The following is a 27,955-nucleotide window of genomic DNA, read 5'->3' as shown; positions in this document are numbered from 1 at the left end:
CTTGGTACAACACTCCTGAGTTTATAAAGCAACGTATCGAGTGATGCCATGGGAGATCTGCTGGAAATCTTAAACCATGTCCTCTGTAAGAGTTCGAATAATGTACAAATGTTAATCGCACTTTTTGTAGTGAGCAGAGGGGAGATTCATTGGATCAGTTGTCTGGTGGAGTCAGGATAAAATAATCTGATTAATATGAGAATTAGGACTTCAATTCCAATCAATTAAAATCTCATCAAATAATCTCCAGTAATGAGCGCGAGTGATTGGCATCGATCGTATCCAGCTGCTGAATTATTAATGGAGGAAATTATATTCACAGCTCTTCATTCACAATTAAAACCTGTCCTTATTAGTTGATTTTAGCTGCACTCATTACATTAGAACCGCTGTTACCACTGCCACTCCTCCCCGAACCACTGCCACTCCTCCCCGAACACTGCCACTCCTCCCCGAACCACCGCCACTCCTCCCCGAACCACCGCCACTCCTCCCCGAACCACCGCCACTCCTCCCCGAACCACCGCCACTCCTCCCCGAACCACCGCCACTCCTCCCCGAACCACCGCCACTCCTCCTCCCCGAACCACCGCCACTCCTCCCCGAACCACGGCCACTCCTCCCCGAACCACCGCCACTCCTCCCCGAACCACCGCCACTCCTCCCCGAACCACCGCCACTCCTCCCCGAACCACCGCCACTCCTCCCCGAACCACCGCCACTCCTCCCCCGACCACCGCCACTCCTCCCCGAACCACCGCCACTCCTCCCCGGACCACCGCCATCTTCAAATATGTGAACCATCTTCAATTGCTTCATCAATGACCTTCCCTCCACCATAAGGTCAGAAATGGGGATGTTCGCTGATGACTGCACAGTGTTCAGTTCCATTCGCAACCCCTCAAATAATGAAGCAGTCCGAGCCCACATGCAGCAAGACCTGGACAACATCCAGGCTTGGGCTCATAAGTGGCAAGTAACATTCGTGCCAGATAAGTGCCAGGCAATGACCATCTCCAACAAGAGAGAGTCTAACCACCTCCCCTTGACATTCAACGGCATTACCATCGCCGAACCCCCCACCATCAACATCCTGGAGATCGCCATTGACCAGAAACTTAACTGGACCAGCCATATAAATACTGTGGCTACGAGAGCAGGTCAGAGGCTGGGTATTCTGCAGCGAGTGACTCACCTCCTGACTCCCCAAAGCCTTTCCACCATCGACAAGGCACAAGTCAGGAGTGTGATGGAATACTTTCCACTTGCTTGGATGAGTGCAGCTCCAACAACACTCAAGAAGCTCGACACCATCCAAGATAAAGCAGCCCGCTTGATTGGCACCCCATCCACCACCCTAAACATTCACTCCCTTCACCACCGGCGCACTGTGGCTGCAGGATGCACTGCAGCAACTCGACAAGGCTTCTTCGACAGCACCTCCCAAACCCGCGACCTCTACCATCTGGAAGGACAAGAGCAGCAGGCACATGGGAACAACACCACCTGCACGTTCCCCTCCAAGTCACACACCATCCCGACTTGGAAATATATCGCTGTTCCTTCATTGTCGCTGGGTCAAAATCCTGGAACTCCCTTCCTAACAGCACTGTGGGAGAACCGTCACCTCACGGACTGCAGTGGTTCAAGAAGGCGGCTCACCACCACCTTCTCAAGGGGCAATTAGGGATGGGCAATAAATGCAGGCCTCGCCAGCGACGCCCACATCCCATGAACGAATAAAAAAAAGACTCTTAGTGTCCTCCTCACAGCTTACTTTCCCACCCAGCTTTGAATCATCAGCAAACTTGGATACATTACACTCGATCCCTTCATCTAAGTGATTAATATAGATTGTAAGTAGCTGAGGCCCGAGCACTGATCCTTCCGGTACCCCACTAGTTACAGCCTGCCAACCTGAAAATTCAAACATACTGCATCCACTGGTGTTTAAGGTGGGGGGGGGAGGGAGTGGGTGTTTAAGGTGGGGGGAGGGGGGAGGGGGGAGTGTTTAAGGTGGGGGGGGAGGGAGTGGGTGTTTAAGGTGGGGGGAGGGGGGAGTGTTTAAGGTGGGGGGGGGAGGGGGTGTTTAAGGTGAGGGGGGGGGGGTTTAAGGAGGGGGAGCGGGTTTGGGGGGTCCTGGTGAAGGATCGTGGGCCAGTTGCTGCAGTGGAACTAACGCCCAGAGCAGCAGCTGTGTGGATCCGGCTGCAGAGAGATCGGGGAATAAATCCGTTCCCTCCCGTTTCTGGCCACGAACCGATCTGTTGCTCCCGTTGTCTCCGTCCTTCCATTTAAGGGTGGTGAGTGTCTGGAACGAGCTGCCAGAGGCAGTAGTAGAGGCGGGTACAATTTTGTCTTTTAAAAAGCATTTGGACAGTTACATGGGTAAGATGGGTATCGAGGGATATGGGCAAAGTGCAGGAAATTGGGACTAGCTTAGTGGTATAAACTGGGCCGAAGGGCCTGTTTCCATGTTGTAAACTTCTATGATTCTATGATTCTAAATTAAACCGTCCTGTGTTCACCAGCTGAAATATCACAGCTCCGAGACATTTAAATATTCTGAGATTGTTTTAATCTGGGCCCCACTGACCCTCAATAATCTGTTTAAAGTTTCTGGTTAAACTGAACAACAGGGAACATGTTCACATTTTCTGTAAGCTTGTTCATTCAAAAAGATTTCTCCCTCTGGCAGCGAATTAAAACCTGAACTCCCGGACATCCCATAATCCGTGGGCTCCACTCTCTCCCTTTGATGCTCAGTTCTGTCTCTCGGCCACATTTGTCGAATTGCGATCTGTTGATCGGAGTAATTAATTTCTAATTGTGTGAACCCGGGTCCCACAAACCATCGGATTTAGTGCAACCCCCGCTGATATCTCAGATCCTCAAACACAGCTCAGTGTGTGAACAGAAACATCTGAGACAACAGGAAACTCCACACAAATTTAACCCCTTATTACTGCCTCCTTCTGGCACTCTCCTTCTGCCTGATATTTCTGGTGATCAATCAATGTGATTAAACCCAGGGCCGGCCGGGATACCAATGACACAATTGGGACCAATAACCGGTCAATCAGACGCGCTAATTGATATCAAGCAGCTCACTGTTGGTGAACGAGTTCTCACCGACTGACAAACGGAACAGAACCTGGAGCAGAAACTGAGCCCATCGGGACCGACATCTCTGCCGGTGTTTCTGTCCCTGAGAGATGGGAATATCAGCATTTAATGGGATTGTTATTTCTCTCCTGTTTGGAGCAGAAGAGGGAGGAATCGCATCGCTCCCAACACGCAGAGGACTTTCTGGAACCAAGAGGGAGCAGCGAGATTAGACCCTCATTAAAAGGCAAACACAATTCTACTGATATCGATAGTCCAATAAACAGGAGAGTGTCTCAGGCCCAAAGCATTAATCAGAGGACGGAGGAAACCCAGGTGTTTCCCTGTGAGTGAGATTAGAAAGTGAGACCGAGCCAGTGCCCTGAATTACACACAGCCCCCGATTGATGGTCCAACTCTCCTGGGGGCAGGTTTTACCCTCCCTCGGGGGCTCCTCACTCTTCTATTCACAGCTGATAATGATCTGAATGTCCCACAACACAGAGTTATTGCTCCAATCGCTGCCTTGCCCAGCGAGTTCCCAATATAACGTTGCTCACTCTGTGAATATCCAGGCAGCTCATTCCAGTCCTGCATCAAGTCAACCAGTGACACAAATTAAAACTCCTTCCACTTAAAGGAAGAATCAGACCAATTCCCTGAGACTCCCTCCAGCACGGGTCCATTTTAAAGAGGTCTGACGGTGTTAAAAGGAAGGTCATTCCCCTGTGTTGTGTGATTGAGAAGTCCCTTCCCCCACTGCGATCACTCCGTCCCTCTCAGTTACTCTGCCGTTTATAGCCCTGCGGGACAGAGCCCCCAGAACAAGGAAACAGTCCCAGCTCGGGCCGTGTAGAGATACAACACACTGAGGGGACAATGTAGGGCCCAGGGATCTCAGGATTCATGCTGGGCCCTGTAATTCCACACACAACAAACTGCATTTATATAGCGCCTTTAACGGAGTAAAACGTCCCAAGGAAATTCACAGGAGTGTAAATCAGACAAAACATTTGACATCGAAACAAAGAAGGAGACATTAGGACAGGTGACCAAAAGCTTGGACAAAGAGGTGGTTTTTAAGAAGCATCTTAAGGGAGGAGAGAGAGGTGGAGAGGCAGAAAGGTTCAGGGAGGGATTTCCGGAGCTTAGGGCCCAGGCAGCTGAAGGCACGGCCGCCAATGGTGGGGTGATGAAAACTGGGGATGCACAAGAGGCCAGAATTGGAGGAGCGCAGAGATCTCAGAGGGGTGTAGGACTGGAGGAGGTGGCAGAGAGAGGGAGGGGTGTAGGACTGGAGGGGGTTACAGAGATAGAGAGGGGTGTAGGGCTGGAGGGGGTTACAGAGAGACGGAGGGGTGTAGGGCTGGAGGGGGTTACAGAGACGGGGAGGGGTGTTGGGCTGGAGGGGATTACAGAGAGAGGGAGGAAAGTAGGACTGGAGGAAGTTACAGAGATGGGGAGGTGTGTCGGGCTGGTGGGGGTTACAGAGATAGGGAGGGGTGTAGGGCTGGAGGGGGTTACAGAGAGAGGGAGGGGTGTAGTGCTGGAGGGGGTTACAGAGATGGGGAGGGGTGTAGGGCTGGAGGGGGTTACAGAGAGAGGGAGGGGTGTAGCACTGGAGGAAGTTACAGAGATGGGGAGGTGTGTCGGGCTGGTGGGGGTTACAGAGATGGGGAGGGGTGTAGGGCTGGAGGGGGTTACAGAGAGAGGGAGGGGTGTAGCACTGGAGGAAGTTACAGAGATGGGGAGGGGTGTAGGGCTGGAGGGGGTTACAGAGATAGGGAGGGGTGTAGGGCTGGAGGGGGTTACAGAGATCTGGAGGGGGTTACAGAGATCTGGAGGGGGTTACAGAGATGGGGAGGGGTGTAGCACTGGAGGAAGTTACAGAGATGGGGAGGGGTGTAGGGCTGGAGAAGGTTACAGAGATAGGGAGGGGTGTAGGGCTGGAGGGGGTGACAGAGATAGGGAGGGGTGTAGGGCTGGAGGGGGTTACAGAGATAGGGAGGGGTGTCGAGCTGGAGGGGGTTACAGAGATAGGGAGGGGTGTAGGGCTGGAGGGGGTTACAGAGATAGGGAGGGGTGTAGGGCTGGAGGGGATTACAGAGACGGGGAGGGGTGTAAGGCTGGAGGGGGTTACAGAGACGGGGAGGGGTGTAGGGCTGGAGGGGGTTACAGAGATAGGGAGGGGTGTAGGGCTGGAGGGGGTTACAGAGATCTGGAGGGGGTTACAGAGATCTGCAGGGGTTTACAGAGATAGGGAGGGGGTTACAGAGATAGGGAGGGGTGTAGGGCTGGAGGAGGTTACAGAGATAGGGAGGGGTGTAGGGCTGGAGGGGGTTACAGAGATGGGGAGGGGTGTGGGGCTGGAGGGGGTTACAGAGATCGGGAGGGGTGTCGAGCTGGAGGGGGTTACAGAGATAGGGAGGGGTGTAGGGCTGGAGGGGGTTACAGAGATGGGCAGGGGTGTTGGGCTGGAGGGGGTTACAGAGATAGGGAGGGGTGTAGGGGGGGAGGGGGTTACAGAGATAGGGAGGGGTGTAGGGGGGGAGGGGGTTACAGAGATAGGGAGGGGTGTAGGGGGGGAGGGGGTTACAGAGATAGGGAGGGGTGTTGGGCTGGAGGGGGTTACAGAGATAGGGAGGGGTGTAGGGGGGGAGGGGGTTACAGAGATAGGGAGGGGTGTTGGGCTGGAGGGGGTTACAGAGATAGGGAGGGGTGTTGGGCTGGAGGGGGTTACAGAGATAGGGAGGGGTGGAGGGGTGTAGGGCTGGAGGGTGTTACAGAGATGGGGAGGGGTGTCGGGCTGGAGGGGGTTATAGAGATGGGGAGGGGTGTCGGGCTGGAGGGGGTTACAGAGATGGGGAAACCTTCAATCACACTTCACTAAAGCCGTTCTCTCCATTACAACAGTTTATCTGTTACGATCTGATGCCCTCGACCGACACAGAGAGCAGCCGGCTACAGAAATCTGGTAATTTAATTCAATATTGAAGTGTTGTGATGTCTGGGGCCAGAGGAATAAATATCTTATCGTGCTGTTTATTGCTTTATCTCAATCTGGACGATTGCCCTGGTAACAACACAGATACAGTAAAGATGTGATGTGCCCGTAAATCGATCAGAACAGGATGAACATTAATGCCCTCCTGCAATAACTCACCACAGTCCAAAAACAACATCCTCCATTTATATCACACCGTTAACATCGTAAAACGACCAAGGAGATTCACAGGAGTGATTATCAAAAAGAAATTGCCACGGAGTCACATAAGGAGATATTAGGACAGTTCCCGCTGGGGGAGAATGGGTTAAAATCGGGCCTGGTGATTCTACACCCGGTTCCCGCTGGGGGAGAATGGGTTAAAATCGGGCCTGGTGATTCTACACCCGGTTCCCGCTGGGGGAGAATGGGTTAAAATCGGGCCTGGTGATTCTCCACCCGGTTCCCGCTGGGGGAGAATGGGTTAAAATCGGGCCTGGTGATTCTACACCCGGTTCCCGCTGGGGGAGAATGGGTTAAAATCGGGCCTGGTGATTCTACACCCGGTTCCCGCTGGGGGAGAATGGGTTAAAATCGGGCCTGGTGATTCGACGGCCCGTTCCGCAGCATATGAGCAGAGTTTTAACGAAGAATCTTCGCCCAAAACATGAGCCGATCGGTTCCTCAATTGGGAGGGAAAGGAGCCGGGAATCGGAGAGGAGGGAGAGATCATTGTCGGGGCGGGGGGGGGGTCCTTGGAGAGGATCGCAGCGGTGGGCGGGGCTCCCCTGTTGGGGATATGGTTAACCTTCAGGGGGGTCCGATCGCAGTAGGTGAGCTTGTTGGGCCTGGAGGGAACAGTCCTCCTCCTCTGGGCCCACCAGCAGTGCAATAAAGGCCCTCACTCACCTCATGGATCGGCCATTCTCACCTCCTCTCACCTGACGAGATTCAGAAGCCCCGGGAAACCCCTGCAGGTGAGGCTTCAATTCATTTCAGACTGAGAATCAACAAAAAATTAATGACCTCAACTATCTCAATGAGGTAAATTGCCCCTTTAACAATCCGCCCGCCGGCATTAAGTGGGGGCGGGACTTCCGGGATTGGGCTGAGCCGCGTCCAAACGCCCCGGGGTTAAACCCGGAAGTGGGCGGGTTGGAGCCGGGTTGTGGCCGAGCTTCAAAAAGCTGTAATTTTAACCTCCCACAAACCCCCAACTCACCCGCTCTTTGGGGTTAAAATTACCCTCGATGATTTGATGATTCGGTGATTTGATGATTGGATGATTCGATGATTCGGTGATTTGATGATTCGGTGATTTGATGATTCGGTGATTTGATGATTCGGTGATTTGATGATTCGATGATTCGGTGATTTGATGATTCGGTGATTCGGTGATTTGATGATTCGGTGATTTGATGATTCGGTGAAAACCACGACACAGAATAGAAACATTCCCCATTTCCTGCTCCCTCTGTGTTTCCCGATTATCTTCCTGTATTATTGGGGCTTTCGGACCAGCTGAGGGACAGGGGAACATCTAAAGGGGGCGATCTTTACCCAGGGACATCTCAAACTCACCACAACCCAACATCAGCAAAATCAAACCAGCCGTAATATTGACACAAAGAGACTTGATCCGAGTGACATTTAAATCAGCACATCGCAGAAGGAAACTTGTTTAAAGAGGATATTGGAAGCAGAATCACTCCTGCCTGATGTGGACTTTCTGGAGCCCACTCCTGATCCTCAGGAATATTTCCTGGGATTCATGAGCTGCTTCGAAGTTTACAGAAGGATTCAGAGATCGAGCCAATCATCTTCATTCATTAAATAGTAAGCCTGTTTCTCTGATAGTTTATTGTCTCTGCGAATGTCTGTGTCTGTGTCTATGTGAGTGTGTGTCTGTGTCTGTGTGTCTGTGTCTGTGTGTCTGTGTCTGTATCTCTGTGTCTGTCTCTCTGTGTGTCTGTGCGTGTGTCTGTATCTGTCTGAGTGTCTGTGTCTCTCTCTGTGTGAGTGTGTTTGGGGTAGATTGTGACTCTGGTGAGAGTGTAAAACGGGGGAGAGTGAATCGATGGCCTGTTTTACATCTCTCCCCATTTTTATTTCCATTCACTTCACAACATTATTCTCAATAATGTCGAGGTCACGGGGAGGTCAGGAGGAGATGGTGCGAGATTATTGCTGCAGGAATCAGATAGAAAACCCCCAGCTTCTGTTTTCCTGGAACAGGATGGACCCAGTGTCGGAGTCACTCCTTTCTCAGGGGCACTGGGCTCATTATTTACTATTTTATTATATTTTATATTATCGAGAAACCAAGGCTTAGGCCCAAAGTGCCGGATATTAACCGGGAGTAAATAAAGGGGACAAGAGAAGTGGGAGGTGAATCGGGAAGTAGAGATCGGGGAATTTCCCAGTGTCGCTGGCAAGGCCGGCATTTATTGCCCATCCCTAGTTGCCCCTTGAGAAGGTGGCGATGGGCCTTCTTCTTGAACCACTGCAGTCCGTGTGATGACGGTTCTCCCACAGTGCTGTTAGTTAGAGAGTTATTATTCCATGTAGTAATTTACCAGCAAATCTTGGAATGTTGGCCTTTATCTCGGGGGCTGGAATACAAAGGGGAGGAAGTGATGTTCCAGCTGTACAGAGCTCTGGTCAGACCACATCTGGAGACTGGGTTCAGTTCTGGGCACCGCACCTCAGGAAGGATATATTGGCCCTGGAGGGGGTGCAGCGCAGATTCACCAGAACGATATTGGGGCTGAAAGGGTTAAATTATGAGGACAGGTTCCATAAACCAGGCTTGTATTCCCTCGAGTTTAAAAGATTGAGGGGTGATCTAATCAAGGCGTTTAAAATGATAAAAGGATTTGATAGGATGGATAGAGAGAAACTATTTCCTCTGGTGGGGGGGGGGGAGGGGGTTACAGAGATTGGGAGGGGTGTAGGGCTGGAGGGGGTTACAGAGATTGGGAGGGGTGTGGGGCTGGAGGAGGTTACAGAGATAGGGAGGGGTGTGGGGCTGGAGGGGGTTACAGAGATTGGGAGGGGTGTGGGGCTGGAGGGGGTTACAGAGATGGGGAAACCTTCAATCACACTTCACTAAAGCCGTTCGCTCCATTACAACAGTTTATCTGTTACGATCTGATGCCCTCGACCGACACAGAGAGCAGCCGGCTACAGAAATCTGGTCATTTAATTTAATATTGAAGTGTTGTGATGTCTGGGGCCAGAGGAATAAATATCTTATCGTGCTGTTTATTGCCTTATCTCAATCTGGACGATTGCCCTGGTAACAACACAGATACAGTAAAGATGTGATGTGCCCGTAAATCGATCAGAATGGCCTCCTGCAATAACTCACCGCAGTCCAAAAACAACATCCTCCATTTATATCATACCGTTAACATCGTAAAACGACCAAGGAGATTCACAGGAGCGATTATCAAAAAGAAATTGACACGGAGTCACATAAGGAGATATTAGGACAGGTGATCAAAAGCTTGGTCAAAGAGGTGGGTTTTAAGGAGGGTCTTAAAGGAGGAGAGAGAAGGGGAGAGGGGGAGAGGTTTAGGGAGGGAATTCCAGAGCTTCGGGCCCAGGCAGCTGAAGGCACGGCCGCCAATGGTGGAGCGATTAAAATCGGGGATGGGCAAGAGGCCAGAATTGGAGGAGTGCAGAGATCTCGGAGGGTTGTCGGGCTGGAGGAGGTTACAGAGATAGGCAGGGGCGAGGCCAGGGAGGGATTTGAACACAAGGATGAGAATTTTAAATTTCAGGTGTTGCTTGTCTGGGAGCCAATGTCGGTCAGTGAGTGCAGGGGTGATGGGTGAACAGAACTTGGTGCGAGTTCGGATACGGGCAGCAGAGTTTTGGAGGAGCTGAAGTTTATGGAGGGTGGAAATGGGAGGCCGGCCAGGAGAGCATTGGAATAGTCAAGTCTGGAGGTAACAAATGCATGGATGAGGGTTTCAGCAGCAGATGAGCTGAAGCAGGGGTGGAGACGGGCGATGTTACAGAGGTGGAAGTAGGTGGTCTTGGTGATGGAGTGAATATGGTGTCAGAAGATCATCACAGGGTCAAATAGAACTCCAGGATTGCGAACGATCTGGTTCAGCCTCAGACAGTGGTCAGGGAGAGGGATGGAATCGGTGACTCTGCATTGACGTCAATGAGCTCATAATCCAGGCCGACACACACAGTGCAGTAGTGAGGGAGTGCTGCACTGTCGGAGGGTCAGTACTGAGGGAGTGCCGCACTGTCGGAGGGTCAGTACTGAGGGAGTGCCGCAGTATCGGAGGGTCAGCACTGAGGGAGTGCTGCACTGTCGGAGGGTCAGTACTGAGGGAGTGCTGCACTGTCGGAGGGTCAGTACTGAGGGAGTGCTGCACTGTCGGAGGGTCAGCTCTGAGGGAGCGCTGCACTGTCGGAGGGTCAGTACTGAGGGAGCGCTGCAGTATCGGAGGGTCAGTACTGAGGGAGTGCTGCACTGTCGGAGGGTCAGTACTGAGGGAGTGCTGCACTGTCAGAGGGTCAGTACTGAGGGAGCGCTGCAGTATCGGAGGGTCAGTACTGAGGGAGTGCTGCACTGTCGGAGGGTCAGTACTGAGGGAGCACTGCACTGTCGGAGGGTCAGGACTGAGGGAGTGCTGCACTGTCGGAGGGTCAGGACTGAGGGAGCACTGCACTGTCGGAGGGGCAGTACTGAGGGAGTGCTGCACTGTCGGAGGGTCAGGACTGAGGGAGCACTGCACTGTCGGAGGGGCAGTACTGAGGGAGTGCTGCACTGTCGGAGGGGCAATACTGAGGGAGTGCTGCACTGTCGGAGGGGCAGTACTGAGGAAGTTACGTGCAGAGACTGGAGAACTAGGATGGTTCTCCTCAGAGTAGAGAAAGTTAAGTGCAGATTTAATAGAGGTTTTCAAAATCATGAGGGGAGAAAAATTGGATCGGGGCCGTTTTTGGGCGTAGGTCGTGTGATGTGCTGTTACCCCGAGCCCAATGACCCCTGTGCAGGACACAAGTTTCAGCCCACCCGAGGACTCTCCTGCAATCAGCGTTCATTCCAGGCCTTGTGGGTGGAATCAATGCAATTCGCACTTTCCACCACCAGAGGGTGCTCAATCTCTTAAAGGGAGGATGTTCTTTGAAATCTCTTAAAGGTAGCTGGTACCTGTTATTTGCTGAAAATAACAGTCTACTGTCTGCACGGAGTCTGAACGGAGACCAGACATCGCACACGTAAAATACAGATGCAGATCCCATCCTTATGTTTACTAAAGGTTGTGCACTACTAAATTGCACATCGTCCAATCTGCTGATCTGAGTTGGTACCAGGCCTGCGAGAGTGCGTGCACCAAGGTTCTCTGCTGATGCGCCAGAGACCTTGGGTGCAAGAGGTGGACAGAAGGAGGGACATGCGATAACCGCGGGGGGGCAAGAGGCCCTCCAGACATATACTCAAAAGGCAGTGGGAGGCAGCGGGGGACGAAGTCAATGCCAGACGCACAGCATCATGAACATGGATGCAGTGCAGGAAGAAGTTCAATGCTTTGACATGAGTGGTCAAGGTGAGTGAGGTCAACTGTCAAGTGGTGTCTCCGACCAACTGCACCACACACGACACCCCCATCACCCACACACCAATAAACTCTTCCCATCAATACTCAACTCTTCCAATCAGATGCTTCCTCTCACCCTTACACATTACCACTGTTTCAAGCCGCCCACCCACAACTCACAGGCCACACACACTGGCAGCTATTCAACCATGACAGGCACATCACCCAGACTCACGTCCCGCTTCCTTGCAGGAGAAGGTGGCGCAGAACAAGAGGCAGCAAGTGGCCGTGGCATTTAGCCCCTCGAGCCTGTTCCACCATTCAATGAGATCATGGTGGACCTGTGACCTAACTCCATATACCCGTCTTAGCCCCATATCCCTTAATACCCTTGGTTCACAGAAATCGATCAATCTCAGATTTAACATTCACAATTGAGCGAGCATCAACTGCTGTCTGCAGAAGAGTGTTCCAAACATCTCCCACCCTTTGCGTGTAGAAGCATTTCCTAACTTCACTCCTGCACGTCATGGCTCTAAATGTTAGGCTATGTCCCCGCGTCCGAGTATTGAAGTCTGGGAGACCTCCAAAAACAGTTACAAATGTCTCAGCAGCCAGAGGCAATAATCCAGCCACTAACCTGTAAATCCTGCATGGTCCCTTTAAATAGCGGTGGTGGGGGGTCCTCCAGGCACCGAAGACACGTTCAGATGGTCGGGGTTAAGACTGTGCGTTGAGTTCAGCGTTAGGTCCCAAAATGGTGTCCATCACTTTAAATCAGTGTTTCACACTGATTGAAGCCATTTTCTCCCCACTTTACATGATTCCAGCGTTCGTTATCTGCGCCTGCGCAAACTCCGATACCAAGATGGCGTCTGGCGCACGTCACGCAGGAAACGTGCGTGCGCATCCATGACGCCATCTTGGATGAATAGCGCCCTCTGTCTCCGGCCTCCGAACCAATTCCCTCCCATGTCAAGAGGTTGCCTCCAGTTCCATGTTTGTGAACAGTCTCTCATGTGGAACCTTGTCGAATGTCTTCTGAAATCCCAGGCTCACATTTCACCCCGAGCTCAGGCCCCCACGGACTCTGTCCCCCCCCCATTCCCACACGGACTCTGTCCCCCCCCCCCCCATTCCCACACGGACTCTGTCCCCCCCCCCCATTCCCACACGGACTCTGTTCCCCCCCCCACCATTCCCACACGGACTCTGTCCCCCCCCCCCATTCCCACACGGACTCTGTCCCCCCCCATTCCCACACGGACTCTGTCCCCCCCCCCATTCCCACACGGACTCTGTCCCCCCCCCATTCCCACACGGACTCTGTCCCCCCCCATTCCCACACGGACTCTGTCCCCTCCCCATTCCCACACGGACTCTGTCCCCCCCCCCCATTCCCACACGGCCTCTGTCCCCCCCCCCCATTCCCACACGGACTCTGTCCCCCCCCCATTCCCACACGGACTCTGTCCCCCCCCCATTCCCACACGGACTCTGTCCCCCCCCCCATTCCCACACGGACTCTGTCCCCCCCCCCCCATTCCCACACGGACTCTGTCCCCCCCCCCCCATTCCCACACGGACTCTGTCCCCCCCCCCCCCCATTCCCACACGGACTCTGTCCCCCCCCATTCCCACACGGACTCTGTCCCCCCCCCATTCCCACACGGACTCTGTCCCCCTCCCATTCCCATACGGACTCTGTCCCCCTCCCATTCCCATACGGACTCTGTCCCCCCCCCCCATTCCCACACGGACTCTGTTCCCCCCCCCCATTCCCACATGGACTCTGTCCCCCCGCATTCCCACACGGACTCTGTCCCCCCCCATTCCCACACGGACTCTGTCCCCCCCCATTCCCACACGGACTCTTTCCCCCCCCCCATTCCCACACGGTCTCTGTCCCCCCCCCCATTCCCACACGGACTCTTTCCCCCCCCCCCATTCCCACACGGACTCTGTCCCCCCCCCCCCATTCCCACACGGACTCTGTCCCCCCCCCATTCCCACACGGACTCTGTCCCCCCCCCCCATTCCCACACGGACTCTGTCTCCCCCCCCCCATTCCCACACGGACTCTGTCTCCCCCCCCCCCCATTCCCACACGGACTCTGTCCCCCCCCCCCCATTCCCACACGGACTCTGTCCCCCCCCCCCATTCCCACACGGACTCTGTCCCCCCCCCATTCCCACACGGACTCTGTCCCCCCCCCCATTCCCACACAGACTCTGTCTCCCCCCCCCATTCCCACACGGACTCTGTCCCCCCCCATTCCCACACGGACTCTGTCCCCCCCCCATTCCCACACGGACTCTGTCCCCCCCCCACACGGACTCTGTCCCCCCCCCCACACGGACTCTGTCCCCCCCCCCCCCATTCCCACACGGACTCTATCCCCCCCCCCCCATTCCCACACGGACTCTGTCCCCCCCCCATTCCCACACGGACTCTGTCCCCCCCCCATTCCCACACGGACTCTGTCTCCCCCCCCCCATTCCCACACGGACTCTGTCCCCCCCCCCCATTCCCACACGGACTCTGTCCCCCCCCCATTCCCACACGGACTCTGTCCCCCCCCGCTATTCCCACACGGACTCTGTCCCCCCCCCCCATTCCCACACGGACTCTGTCCCCCCCCATTCCCACACGGACTCTGTCCCCCCCCCATTCCCACACGGACTCTGTCCCCCCCCCCATTCCCACACGGACTCTGTCCCCCCCCCATTCCCACACGGACTCTGTCCCCCCCCATTCCCACACGGACTCTGTCCCCCCCCCATTCCCACACGGACTCTGTCCCCCCCCCCATTCCCACACGGACTCTGTCCCCCCCCATTCCCACACGGACTCTGTCCCCCCCCCATTCCCACACGGACTCTGTCCCCCCCCCCCCCATTCCCACACGGACTCTGTCCCCCCCCATTCCCACACGAACTCTGTCCCCCACCCCCCATTCCCACACGGACTCTGTCCCCCCCCCCATTCCCACACGGACTCTGTCCCCCCCCACATTCCCACACGGACTCTGTCCCCCCCCCCATTCCCACACGGACTCTGTCCCCCCCCCCCCCATTCCCACACGGACTCTGTCCCCCCCCATTCCCACACGGACTCTGTCCCCCCCCCCCCATTCCCACACGGAATCTGTCCCCCCCCCCATTCCCACACGGACTCTGTCCCCCCCCCCCATTCCCACACGGACTCTGCCCCCCCCCCCATTCCCACACGGACTCTGTCCCCCCCCCCCATTCCCACACGGACTCTGTCCCCCCCCCATTCCCACACGGACTCTGTCCCCCCCCCCCATTCCCACACGGACTCTGTCCCCCCCCCATTCCCACACGGACTCTGTCCCCCCCCCCCATTCCCACACGGACTCTGTCCCCCCCCATTCCCACACGGACTCTGTCCCCCCCCCCATTCCCACACGGACTCTGTCCCCCCCCCCCATTCCCACACGGACTCTGTCCCCCCCCCCCCCACACGGACTCTGTCCCCCCCCCCCATTCCCACACGGACTCTGTCCCCCCCCCCCCCCCATTCCCACACGGACTCTGTCCCCCCCCCATTCCCACACGGACTCTGTCCCCCCCCCCATTCCCACACGGACTCTGTCCCCCCCCCCCATTCCCACACGGACTCTGTCCCCCCCCCCCATTCCCACACGGACTCTGTCCCCCCCCCCACACGGACTCTGTCCCCCCCCCCATTCCCACACGGACTCTGTCCCCCCCCCATTCCCACACGGACTCTGTCCCCCCCCCCCCCATTCCCACACGGACTCTGTCCCCCCCCCATTCCCACACGGACTCTGTCCCCTCCCCCATTCCCACACGGACTCTGTCCCCCCCCCCCCATTCCCACACGGACTCTGTCCCCCCCCCATTCCCACACGGACTCTGTCCCCCCCCCCCATTCCCACACGGACTCTGTCCCCCCCCCCCATTCCCACACGGACTCTGTCCCCCCCCCCCCCATTCCCACACGGACTCTGTCCCCCCCCACCATTCCCACACGGACTCTGTCCCCCCCCCCCCATTCCCACACGGACTCTGTCCCCCCCCCCATTCCCACACGGACTCTGTCCCCCCCCATTCCCACACGGACTCTGTCCCCCCCCCCATTCCCACACGGACTCTGTCCCCCCCCCCATTCCCACACGGACTCTGTCCCCCCCCCCATTCCCACACGGACTCTGTCCCCCCCCCCCCATTCCCACACGGACTCTGTCCCCCCCCCCCCATTCCCACACGGACTCTGTCCCCCCCCCCCATTCCCACACGGACTCTGTCCCCCCCCCCCATTCCCACACGGACTCTGTCCCCCCCCCCATTCCCACACGGACTCTGTCCCCCCCCCATTCCCACACGGACTCTGTCTCCCCCCCCCCATTCCCACACGGACTCTGTCCCCCCCCCCCATTCCCACACGGACTCTGTCCCCCCCCCCCATTCCCACACGGACTCTGTCCCCCCCCCCCATTCCCACACGGACTCTGTCCCCCCCCCATTCCCACACGGACTCTGTCCCCCCCCCCTATTCCCACACGGACTCTGTCCCCCCCCCCTATTCCCACACGGACTCTGTCCCCCCCCATTCCCACACGGACTCTGTCCCCCCCCCCCCATTCCCACACGGACTCTGTCCCCCCCCCCCCATTCCCACACGGACTCTGTCCCCCCCCCCCATTCCCACACGGACTCTGTCCCCCCCCCCATTCCCACACGGACTCTGTCCCCCCCCCATTCCCACACGGACTCTGTCCCCCCCCATTCCCACACGGACTCTGTCCCCCCCCCATTCCCACACGGACTCTGTCCCCCCCCCCATTCCCACACGGACTCTGTCCCCCCCCCATTCCCACACGGACTCTGTCCCCCCCAATTCCCACACGGACACTGTCCCCCCCCCATTCCCACACGGACTCTGTCCCCCCCCCCATTCCCACACGGACTCTGTCCCCCCCCATTCCCACACGGACTCTGTCCCCCCCCCATTCCCACACGGACTCTGTCCCCCCCCCCCATTCCCACACGGACTCTGTCCCCCCCCATTCCCACACGAACTCTGTCCCCCACCCCCCATTCCCACACGGACTCTGTCCCCCCCCCCATTCCCACACGGACTCTGTCCCCCCCCACATTCCCACACGGACTCTGTCCCCCCCCCCATTCCCACACGGACTCTGTCCCCCCCCCCCCCCATTCCCACACGGACTCTGTCCCCCCCCCATTCCCACACGGACTCTGTCCCCCCCCCCCATTCCCACACGGAATCTGTCCCCCCCCCCATTCCCACACGGACTCTGTCCCCCCCCCCCATTCCCACACGGACTCTGCCCCCCCCCCCATTCCCACACGGACTCTGTCCCCCCCCCCCATTCCCACACGGACTCTGTCCCCCCCCCATTCCCACACGGACTCTGTCCCCCCCCCCCATTCCCACACGGACTCTGTCCCCCCCCCATTCCCACACGGACTCTGTCCCCCCCCCCATTCCCACACGGACTCTGTCCCCCCCCATTCCCACACGGACTCTGTCCCCCCCCCCATTCCCACACGGACTCTGTCCCCCCCCCCCATTCCCACACGGACTCTGTCCCCCCCCCCCCACACGGACTCTGTCCCCCCCCCCCATTCCCACACGGACTCTGTCCCCCCCCCCCCCATTCCCACACGGACTCTGTCCCCCCCCCATTCCCACACGGACTCTGTCCCCCCCCCCATTCCCACACGGACTCTGTCCCCCCCCCCCATTCCCACACGGACTCTGTCCCCCCCCCCCATTCCCACACGGACTCTGTCCCCCCCCCCACACGGACTCTGTCCCCCCCCCCATTCCCACACGGACTCTGTCCCCCCCCCATTCCCACACGGACTCTGTCCCCCCCCCCATTCCCACACGGACTCTGTCCCCCCCCCCACACGGACTCTGTCCCCCCCCCCATTCCCACACGGACTCTGTCCCCCCCCCATTCCCACACGGACTCTGTCCCCCCCCCCCCATTCCCACACGGACTCTGTCCCCCCCCCCATTCCCACACGGACTCTGTCCCCCCCCCCCATTCCCACACGGACTCTGTCCCCCCCCCATTCCCACACGGACTCTGTCCCCTCCCCCATTCCCACACGGACTCTGTCCCCCCCCCCCCCATTCCCACACGGACTCTGTCCCCCCCCCATTCCCACACGGACTCTGTCCCCCCCCCATTCCCACACGGACTCTGTCCCCCCCCCCCATTCCCACACGGACTCTGTCCCCCCCCCCCCATTCCCACACGGACTCTGTCCCCCCCCACCATTCCCACACGGACTCTGTCCCCCCCCCCCATTCCCACACGGACTCTGTCCCCCCCCCCATTCCCACACGGACTCTGTACCCCCCCATTCCCACACGGACTCTGTCCCCCCCCCCCCATTCCCACACGGACTCTGTCCCCCCCCCATTCCCACACGGACTCTGTCCCCCCCCCCATTCCCACACGGACTCTGTCCCCCCCCCCCCCATTCCCACACGGACTCTGTCCCCCCCCCCCATTCCCACACGGACTCTGTCCCCCCCCCATTCCCACACGGACTCTGTCCCCCCCCCCCATTCCCACACGGACTCTGTCCCCCCCCCCATTCCCACACGGACTCTGTCCCCCCCCCCATTCCCACACGGACTCTGTCCCCCCCCCCATTCCCACACGGACTCTGTCCCCCCCCCCATTCCCACACGGACTCTGTCCCCCCCACCATTCCCACACGGACTCTGTCCCCCCCCCCATTCCCACACGGACTCTGTCCCCCCCCCCCATTCCCACACGGACTCTGTCCCCCCCCCATTCCCACACGGACTCTGTCCCCCCCCCATTCCCACACGGACTCTGTCCCCCCCCCCATTCCCACACGGACTCTGTCCCCCCCCCCCATTCCCACACGGACTCTGTCCCCCCCCCCATTCCCACACGGACTCTGTCCCCCCCCATTCCCACACGGACTCTGTCCCCCCCCCCCATTCCCACACGGACTCTGTCCCCCCCCCATTCCCACACGGACTCTGTCCCCCCCCCCCCCATTCCCACACGGACTCTGTCCCCCCGCCCCCCATTCCCACACGGACTCTGTCCCCCCCCCCCATTCCCACACGGACTCTGTCCCCCCCCCCATTCCCACACGGACTCTGTCCCCCCCCCCCATTCCCACACGGACTCTGTCCCCCCCCCCATTCCCACACGGACTCTGTCCCCCCCCCATTCCCACACGGACTCTGTCCCCCCCCCCATTCCCACACGGACTCTGTCCCCCCCCCCATTCTCACACGGACTCTGTCCCCCCCCCCATTCCCACACGGACTCTGTCCCCCCCCCCCATTCCCACACGGACTCTGTCCCCCCCCCATTCCCACACGGACTCTGTCCCCCCCCCCATTCCCACACGGACTCTGTCCCCCCCCCCATTCCCACACGGACTCTGTCCCCCCCCCATTCCCACACGGACTCTGTCCCCCCCCCCATTCCCACACGGACTCTGTCCCCCCCCCCCATTCCCACACGGACTCTGTCCCCCCCCCATTCCCACACGGACTCTGTCCCCCCCCCATTCCCACACGGACTCTGTCCCCCCCCCACACGGACTCTGTCCCCCCCCCCACACGGACTCTGTCCCCCCCCCCCCATTCCCACACGGACTCTGTCCCCCCCCCATTCCCACACGGACTCTGTCCCCCCCCCCATTCCCACACGGACTCTGTCTCCCCCCCCCATTCCCACACGGACTCTGTCCCCCCCCCCCATTCCCACACGGACTCTGTCCCCCCCCCCCATTCCCACACGGACTCTGTCCCCCCCCCCCATTCCCACACGGACTCTGTCCCCCCCCATTCCCACACGGACTCTGTCCCCCCCCCCATTCCCACACGGACTCTGTCCCCCCCCCCTATTCCCACACGGACTCTGTCCCCCCCCCCCATTCCCACACGGACTCTGTCCCCCCCCATTCCCACACGGACTCTGTCCCCCCCCCATTCCCACACGGACTCTGTCCCCCCCCCCCCATTCCCACACGGACTCTGTCCCCCCCCCCATTCCCACACGGACTCTGTCCCCCCCCATTCCCACACGGACTCTGTCCCCCCCCATTCCCACACGGACTCTGTCCCCCCCCCCCCCATTCCCACACGGACTCTGTCCCCCCCCATTCCCACACGGACTCTGTCCCCCCCCCCCCATTCCCACACGGACTCTGCCGACCCCCCCCATACGGACTCTGTCCCACCCCCCATTCCCACACGGACTCTGTCCCCCCCCCCCCATTCCCACACGGACTCTGTCCCCCCCCCCCATTCCCACACGGACTCTGTCCCCCCCATTCCCACACGGACTCTGTCCCCCCCCCCCCATTCCCACACGGACTCTGTCCCCCCCCCCCCCATTCCCACACGGACTCTGTCCCCCCCCCATTCCCACACGGACTCTGTCCCCCCCCCCATTCCCACACGGACTCTGTCCCCCCCCCCCCATTCCCACACGGACTCTGTCCCCCCCCCCCATTCCCACACGGACTCTGTCCCCCCCCCCCATTCCCACACGGACTCTGTCCCCCCCCCCCCATTCCCACACGGACTCTGTCCCCCCCCCCCATTCCCACACGGACTCTGTCCCCCCCCCCCCATTCCCACACGGACTCTGTCCCCCCCCCCATTCCCACACGGACTCTGTCCCCCCCCCCCCATTCCCACACGGACTCTGTCCCCCCCCCATTCCCACACGGACTCTGTCCCCCCCCCCCATTCCCACACGGACTCTGTCCCCCCCCCCATTCCCACACGGACTCTGTCCCCCCCCCATTCCCACACGGACTCTGTCCCCCCCCCATTCCCACACGGACTCTGTCCCCCCCCCCCCCATTCCCACACGGACTCTGTCCCCCCCCCATTCCCACACGGACTCTGTCCCCCCCCCCCATTCCCACACGGACTCTGTCCCCCCCCCCCCCATTCCCACACGGACTCTGTCCCCCCCCCCCATTCCCACACGGACTCTGTCCCCCCCCCCCCCCATTCCCACACGGACTCTGTCCCCCCCCCCCCCATTCCCACACGGACTCCGTCCCCCCCCCCATTCCCACACGGACTCTGTCCCCCCCCATTCCCACACGGACTCTGTCCCCCCCCCATTCCCACACGGACTCTGTCCCCACCCCCCCCATTCCCACACGGACTCTGTCCCCCCCCCCCCCCATTCCCACACGGACTCTGTCCCCCCCCCCCATTCCCACACGGACTCTGTCCCCCCCCCCCATTCCCACACGGACTCTGTCCCCCCCCCCCCATTCCCACACGGACTCTGTCCCCCCCCCCCATTCCCACACGGACTCTGTCCCCCCCCCCATTCCCACACGGACTCTGTCCCCCCCCCCCATTCCCACACGGACTCTGTCCCCCCCCCCATTCCCACACGGACTCTGTCCCCCCCCCCATTCCCACACGGACTCTGTCCCCCCCCCCCATTCCCACACGGACTCTGTCCCCCCCCCCCATTCCCACACGGACTCTGTCCCCCCCCCATTCCCACACGGACTCTGTCCCCCCCCCCATTCCCACACGGACTCTGTCCCCCCCCCATTCCCACACGGACTCTGTCCCCCCCCCACACGGACTCTGTCCCCCCCCCCACACGGACTCTGTCCCCCCCCCCCCCCATTCCCACACGGACTCTGTCCCCCCCCCCCATTCCCACACGGACTCTGTCCCCCCCCCATTCCCACACGGACTCTGTCCCCCCCCCCATTCCCACACGGACTCTGTCTCCCCCCCCCATTCCCACACGGACTCTGTCTCCCCCCCCCCATTCCCACACGGACTCTGTCCCCCCCCCCCATTCCCACACGGACTCTGTCCCCCCCCCCCATTCCCACACGGACTCTGTCCCCCCCCCCCATTCCCACACGGACTCTGTCCCCCCCCCATTCCCACACGGACTCTGTCCCCCCCCCCCATTCCCACACGGACTCTGTCCCCCCCCCCCATTCCCACACGGACTCTGTCCCCCCCCATTCCCACACGGACTCTGTCCCCCCCCATTCCCACACGGACTCTATCCCCCCCCCCCCATTCCCACACGGACTCTGTCCCCCCCCATTCCCACACGGACTCTGTCCCCCCCCCCCATTCCCACACGGACTCTGCCGACCCCCCCCCATACGGACTCTGTCCCACCCCCCATTCCCACACGGACTCTGTCCCCCCCCCCCCCATTCCCACACGGACTCTGTCCCCCCCCATTCCCACACGGACTCTGTCCCCCACCCCCCATTCCCACACGGACTCTGTCCCCCCCCCCATTCCCACACGGACTCTGTCCCCCCCCCCATTCCCACACGGACTCTGTCCCCCCCCCCCATTCCCACACGGACTCTGTCCCCCCCCCCCCATTCCCACAAGGACTCTGTCCCCCCCCATTCCCACACGGACTCTGTCCCCCCCCCCCATTCCCACACGGACTCTGTCCCCCCCCCCATTCCCACACGGACTCTGTCCCCCCCCCCCATTCCCACACGGACTCTGCCCCCCCCCCCCATTCCCACACGGACTCTGTCCCCCCCCCCCCATTCCCACACGGACTCTGTCCCGCCCCATTCCCACACGGACTCTGTCCCCCCCCATTCCCACACGGACTCTGTCCCCCCCCATTCCCACACGGACTCTGTCCCCCCCCCCCCATTCCCACACGGACTCTGCCGTCCCCCCCCCCCATACGGACTCTGTCCCACCCCCATTCCCACACGGACTCTGTCCCCCCCCCATTCCCACACGGACTCTGTCCCCCCCCCCCCATTCCCACACGGACTCTGTCCCCCCCCATTCCCACACGGACTCTGTCCCCCACCCCCCATTCCCACACGGACTCTGTCCCCCCCCCATTCCCACACGGACTCTGTCCCCCCCCCCCCCCATTCCCACACGGACTCTGTCCCCCCCCCCATTCCCACACGGACTCTGTCCCCCCCCCCCATTCCCACACGGACTCTGTCCCCCCCCCCCCATTCCCACACGGACTCTGTCCCCCCCCCCCCCCATTCCCACACGGACTCTGTCCCCCCCCCCCCCATTCCCACAAGGACTCTGTCCCCCCCCATTCCCACACGGACTCTGTCCCCCCCCCCCATTCCCACACGGACTCTGTCCCCCCCCCCATTCCCACACGGACTCTGTCCCCCCCCCCCATTCCCACACGGACTCTGCCCCCCCCCCCATTCCCACACGGACTCTGTCCCCCCCCCCCATTCCCACACGGACTCTGTCCCCCCCCCATTCCCACACGGACTCTGTCCCCCCCCCCATTCCCACACGGACTCTGTCCTCCCCCCCCATTCCCACACGGACTCTGTCCCCCCCCCCCATTCCCACACGGACTCTGCCCCCCCCCCATTCCCACACGGACTCTGTCCCCCCCCCCATTCCCACACGGACTCTGTCCCCCCCCCCCATTCCCACACGGACTCTGTCCCCCCCCCCATTCCCACACGGACTCTGTCCCCCCCCATTCCCACACGGACTCTGTCCCCCCCCCCCCATTCCCACACGGACTCTGTCCCCCCCCATTCCCACACGGACTCTGTCCCCCCCCCCCCATTCCCACACGGACTCTGCCGCCCCCCCCCCCCATACGGACTCTGTCCCACCCCCATTCCCACACGGACTCTGTCCCCCCCCCATTCCCACACGGACTCTGTCCCCCCCCCATTCCCACACGGACTCTGTCCCCCCCCCCCCATTCCCACACGGACTCTGTCCCCCCCCCATTCCCACACGGACTCTGTCCCCCACCCCCCATTCCCACACGGACTCTGTCCCCCCCCCATTCCCACACGGACTCTGTCCCCCCCCCATTCCCACACGGACTCTGTCCCCCCCCCCCCCCATTCCCACACGGACTCTGTCCCCCCCCCATTCCCACACGGACTCTGTCCCCCACCCCCCATTCCCACACGGACTCTGTCCCCCCCCCCCCCCATTCCCACACGGACTCTGTCCCCCCCCCATTCCCACACGGACTCTGTCCCCCCCCCCATTCCCACACGGACTCTGTCCCCCCCCCCATTCCCACACGGACTCTGTCCCCCCCCCCCCATTCCCACACGGACTCTGCCCCCCCCCCCATTCCCACACGGACTCTGTCCCCCCCCATTCCCACACGGACTCTGTCCCCCCCCCCCCATTCCCACACGGACTCTGTCCCCCCCCCCATTCCCACACGGACTCTGTCCCCCCCCCCCATTCCCACACGGACTCTGTCCCCCCCCCCCCCCATTCCCACACGGACTCTGTCCCCCCCCCCCATTCCCACACGGACTCTGTCCCCCCCCCCCATTCCCACACGGACTCTGTCCCCCCCCCCCATTCCCACACGGACTCTGTCCCCCCCCCCAATCCCACACGGACTCTGTCCCCCCCCCCCCCATTCCCACACGGACTCTGTCCCCCCCCCCATTCCCACACGGACTCTGTCCCCCCCCCCCATTCCCACACGGACTCTGTCCCCCCCCCATTCCCACACGGACTCTGTCCCCCCCCCCCATTCCCACACGGACTCTGTCCCCCCCCCATTCCCACACGGACTCTGTCCCCCCCCCATTCCCACACGGACTCTGTCCCCCCCCCATTCCCACACGGACTCTGTCCCCCCCCCCCCCCCCCCATTCCCACACGGACTCTGTCCCCCCCCCATTCCCACACGGACTCTGTCCCCCCCCATTCCCACACGGACTCTGTCCCCCCCCCCCATTCCCACACGGACTCTGTCCCCCCCCCCCCCATTCCCACACGGACTCTGTCCCCCCCCCCCATTCCCACACGGACTCTGTCCCCCCCCCCCCATTCCCACACGGACTCTGTCCCCCCCCCATTCCCACACGGACTCTGTCCCCCCCCCATTCCCACACGGACTCTGTCCCCCCCCCCCCCCATTCCCACACGGACTCTGTCCCCCCCCCCCCATTCCCACACGGACTCTGTCCCCCCCCCATTCCCACACGGACTCTGTCCCCCCCCCCATTCCCACACGGACTCTGTCCCCCCCCCCCCCATTCCCACACGGACTCTGTCCCCCCCCCCCCATTCCCACACGGACTCTGTCCCCCCCCCCCCATTCCCACACGGACTCTGTCCCCCCCCCATTCCCACACGGACTCTGTCCCCCCCCCCCATTCCCACACGGACTCTGTCCCCCCCCCATTCCCACACGGACTCTGTCCCCCCCCCCCATTCCCACACGGACTCTGTCCCCCCCCCCCATTCCCACACGGACTCTGTCCCCCCCCCCCCATTCCCACACGGACTCTGTCCCCCCCCCCCCCATTCCCACACGGACTCTGTTCCCCCCCCCCCATTCCCACACGGACTCTGTCCCCCCCCCCCCCCCATTCCCACACGGACTCTGTCCCCCCCCCATTCCCACACGGACTCTGTCCCCCCCCCCATTCCCACACGGACTCTGTCCCCCCCCCCCCCATTCCCACACGGACTCTGTCCCCCCCCCCCATTCCCACACGGACTCTGTCCCCCCCCCCCATTCCCACACGGACTCTGTCCCCCCCCCCCATTCCCACACGGACTCTGTCCCCCCCCCATTCCCACACGGACTCTGTCCCCCCCCCATTCCCACACGGACTCTGTCCCCCCCCCATTCCCACACGGACTCTGTCCCCCCCCATTCCCACACGGACTCTGTCCCCCCCCCCCCCCCATTCCCACACGGACTCTGTCCCCCCCCCCCCATTCCCACACGGACTCTGTCCCCCCCCCATTCCCACACGGACTCTGTCCCCCCCCCCTTCCCACACGGACTCTGTCCCCCCCCCCCCCCATTCCCATACGGACTCTATCCCCCCCCCCCCCCATTCCCACACGGACTCTGTCCCCCCCCCCCCATTCCCACACGGACTCTGTCCCCCCCCCCATTCCCACACGGACTCTGTCCCCCCCCCATTCCCACACGGACTCTGTCCCCCCCCCATTCCCACACGGACTCTGTCCCCCCCCCATTCCCACACGGACTCTGTCCCCCCCCCATTCCCACACGGACTCTGTCCCCCCCCCATTCCCACACGGACTCTGTCCCCCCCCATTCCCACACGGACTCTGTCCCCCCCCCCCCATTCCCACACGGACTCTGTCCCCCCCCCCCCCCATTCCCACACGGACTCTGTCCCCCCCCCCCATTCCCACACGGACTCTGTCCCCCCCCCCCCATTCCCACACGGACTCTGTCCCCCCCCCCCATTCCCACACGGACTCTGTCCCCCCCCCCCATTCCCACACGGACTCTGTCCCCCCCATTCCCACACGGACTCTGTCCCCCCCATTCCCACACGGACTCTGTCCCCCCCCCATTCCCACACGGACTCTGTCCCCCCCCCATTCCCACACGGACTCTGTCCCCCCCCCCCCCATTCCCACACGGACTCTGTCCCCCCCCCCCATTCCCACACGGACTCTGTCCCCCCCCCCCCCATTCCCACACGGACTCTGTCCCCCCCCCCCCATTCCCACACGGACTCTGTCCCCCCCCCCCCCATTCCCACACGGACTCTGTCCCCCCCCCATTCCCACACGGACTCTGTCCCCCCCCCCCATTCCCACACGGACTCTGTCCCCCCCCCCCCCATTCCCACACGGACTCTGTCCCCCCCCCCCCCATTCCCACACGGACTCTGTCCCCCCCCCCCATTCCCACACGGACTCTGTCCCCCCCCCCCCCATTCCCACACGGACTCTGTCCCCCCCCCCCATTCCCACACGGACTCTGTCCCCCCCCCCCCCCCCATTCCCACACGGACTCTGTCCCCCCCCCCCATTCCCACACGGACTCTGTCCCCCCCCCCACACGGACTCGGGCCCGGCGCCTGCGCACTGTGCGTGTGTTGAGCGCGAGGGGCGGATTGAGCGGGAAATGAGAGTCGGAGAATCTGAAGGAGGGAAAATGGCGGAGTCACCGAGTGAATTCCCCGGGACCCGGGGTTTCTGCATCAGCCGATTAATCGCAGTCTGAGAGCTGCTGGATGTCCAGGTCAGACATTGAAATCCTCGCCGCCCGGCTCCCAGTGACTCAACACCTGATCGCAGCCTTTGGGAAGGAAGGTTTGGGGAGCAGTGAGCACTCGGTCTGGGCCCTCTCTCTCTCTCAATCAAATAGACCCAAATACAATTTAACTCAAAGAGGAACAAGAGCAGCCTGCGATCTCACTGAGTAACGGCTCCATTGGAGAGACACTGAGGAACTGACTCTTCACCGCCTCAGGACGGCCCAAAGCGCTTTACACACAATGAGGTGGGTTTGAAGTGTAGTCACTGTTGGAATGGAGGGAATGAGGCAGCTCATTGATGCACAGCAAGATCCCACACACAGCAATGATCCCACGGACACTATTGGGAGAGGAGCAGGGGAGTTCTCCCCGGTGTCCTGGACAATATTTATCCCTCAACCAACATCATAAAACAGATGATCCGGTCATTATCACATCGCTGTTTATGGGACATCTTCAACCACTGGTTGGAGACAGGATTCCCCCCAAGGTCAAATATCCAGCTGACATTCACCATCACATGAACACTGGCCCCTTGGGGGTGAGGTCCTGGGGGGGTGAGGGAGTGACCAGAGCTGTGCTCACCTGAGGAAGGAGGTAGCCTCCGAAAGCTTGTGAATTTAAAATAAAATTGCTGGACAATAACTTGGTGTTGTAAAATTGTTTACAATTGTCAACCCCAGTCCATCACCGGCATCTCCACATCATGACTTCTTCCAATAGTGACGGTTGGGTCGTGGAGGGTGAGGGTCCCGGGGAGGCAGCAGCCCAGATTATTTCTGTGGGTCCCTCCTGCTCCTCCATGACACACAAACATAATTGGCCACTTCCCTTTTCCGGGCCTCTTCGATTCCATCGCCCGTGGAGCTGGTCGGAGTGAGAACAGCGCAGGCTCCGGCCTAAAATGGTGATCGGGGGCCTATTTACCCCAATTTCCATATTAACAGGGGCTGATCACCTGAAACAGGCGGTGATTTGGACACCCGGCGGGAGGCCCCTTTCAAAATGGCACCGGCTCCATTGCCGGGGTTAACGGGGCGGGAGAGGCGACTGACCCCCATTCTCAGACTGAGGGGAGTGAGAATCGACCCCCGGGTCTAACTTCACAATCCCCTCTTTTGAATTTGGACTTGGGTGCACAGGGCACAATTTCAAAATTTGCAGATGGCACCAAACTTGGAAGGACAATAAAGAGTGCCCCATAGGCAGGATGGGAACCAGGCCCCAC

General features: G+C 60.6%; 1 pseudogene; it reads right to left on the bottom strand.

The window, feature by feature from the left end:
- The window catches only part of LOC137309794 (E3 ubiquitin/ISG15 ligase TRIM25-like), a 173,333-nt pseudogene that overhangs the window by 122,526 nt on the left and 22,852 nt on the right, over positions 1 to 27,955 (bottom strand).

This window comes from Heptranchias perlo, unplaced genomic scaffold (assembly GCF_035084215.1).
Source record: "Heptranchias perlo isolate sHepPer1 unplaced genomic scaffold, sHepPer1.hap1 HAP1_SCAFFOLD_180, whole genome shotgun sequence".
NCBI classification, from domain to species: Eukaryota; Metazoa; Chordata; class Chondrichthyes; order Hexanchiformes; family Hexanchidae; genus Heptranchias; species Heptranchias perlo.
The sequence above is the reverse complement of the archived record's forward strand: the minus strand, read 5'-3'. Positions and strand labels throughout refer to the sequence as shown.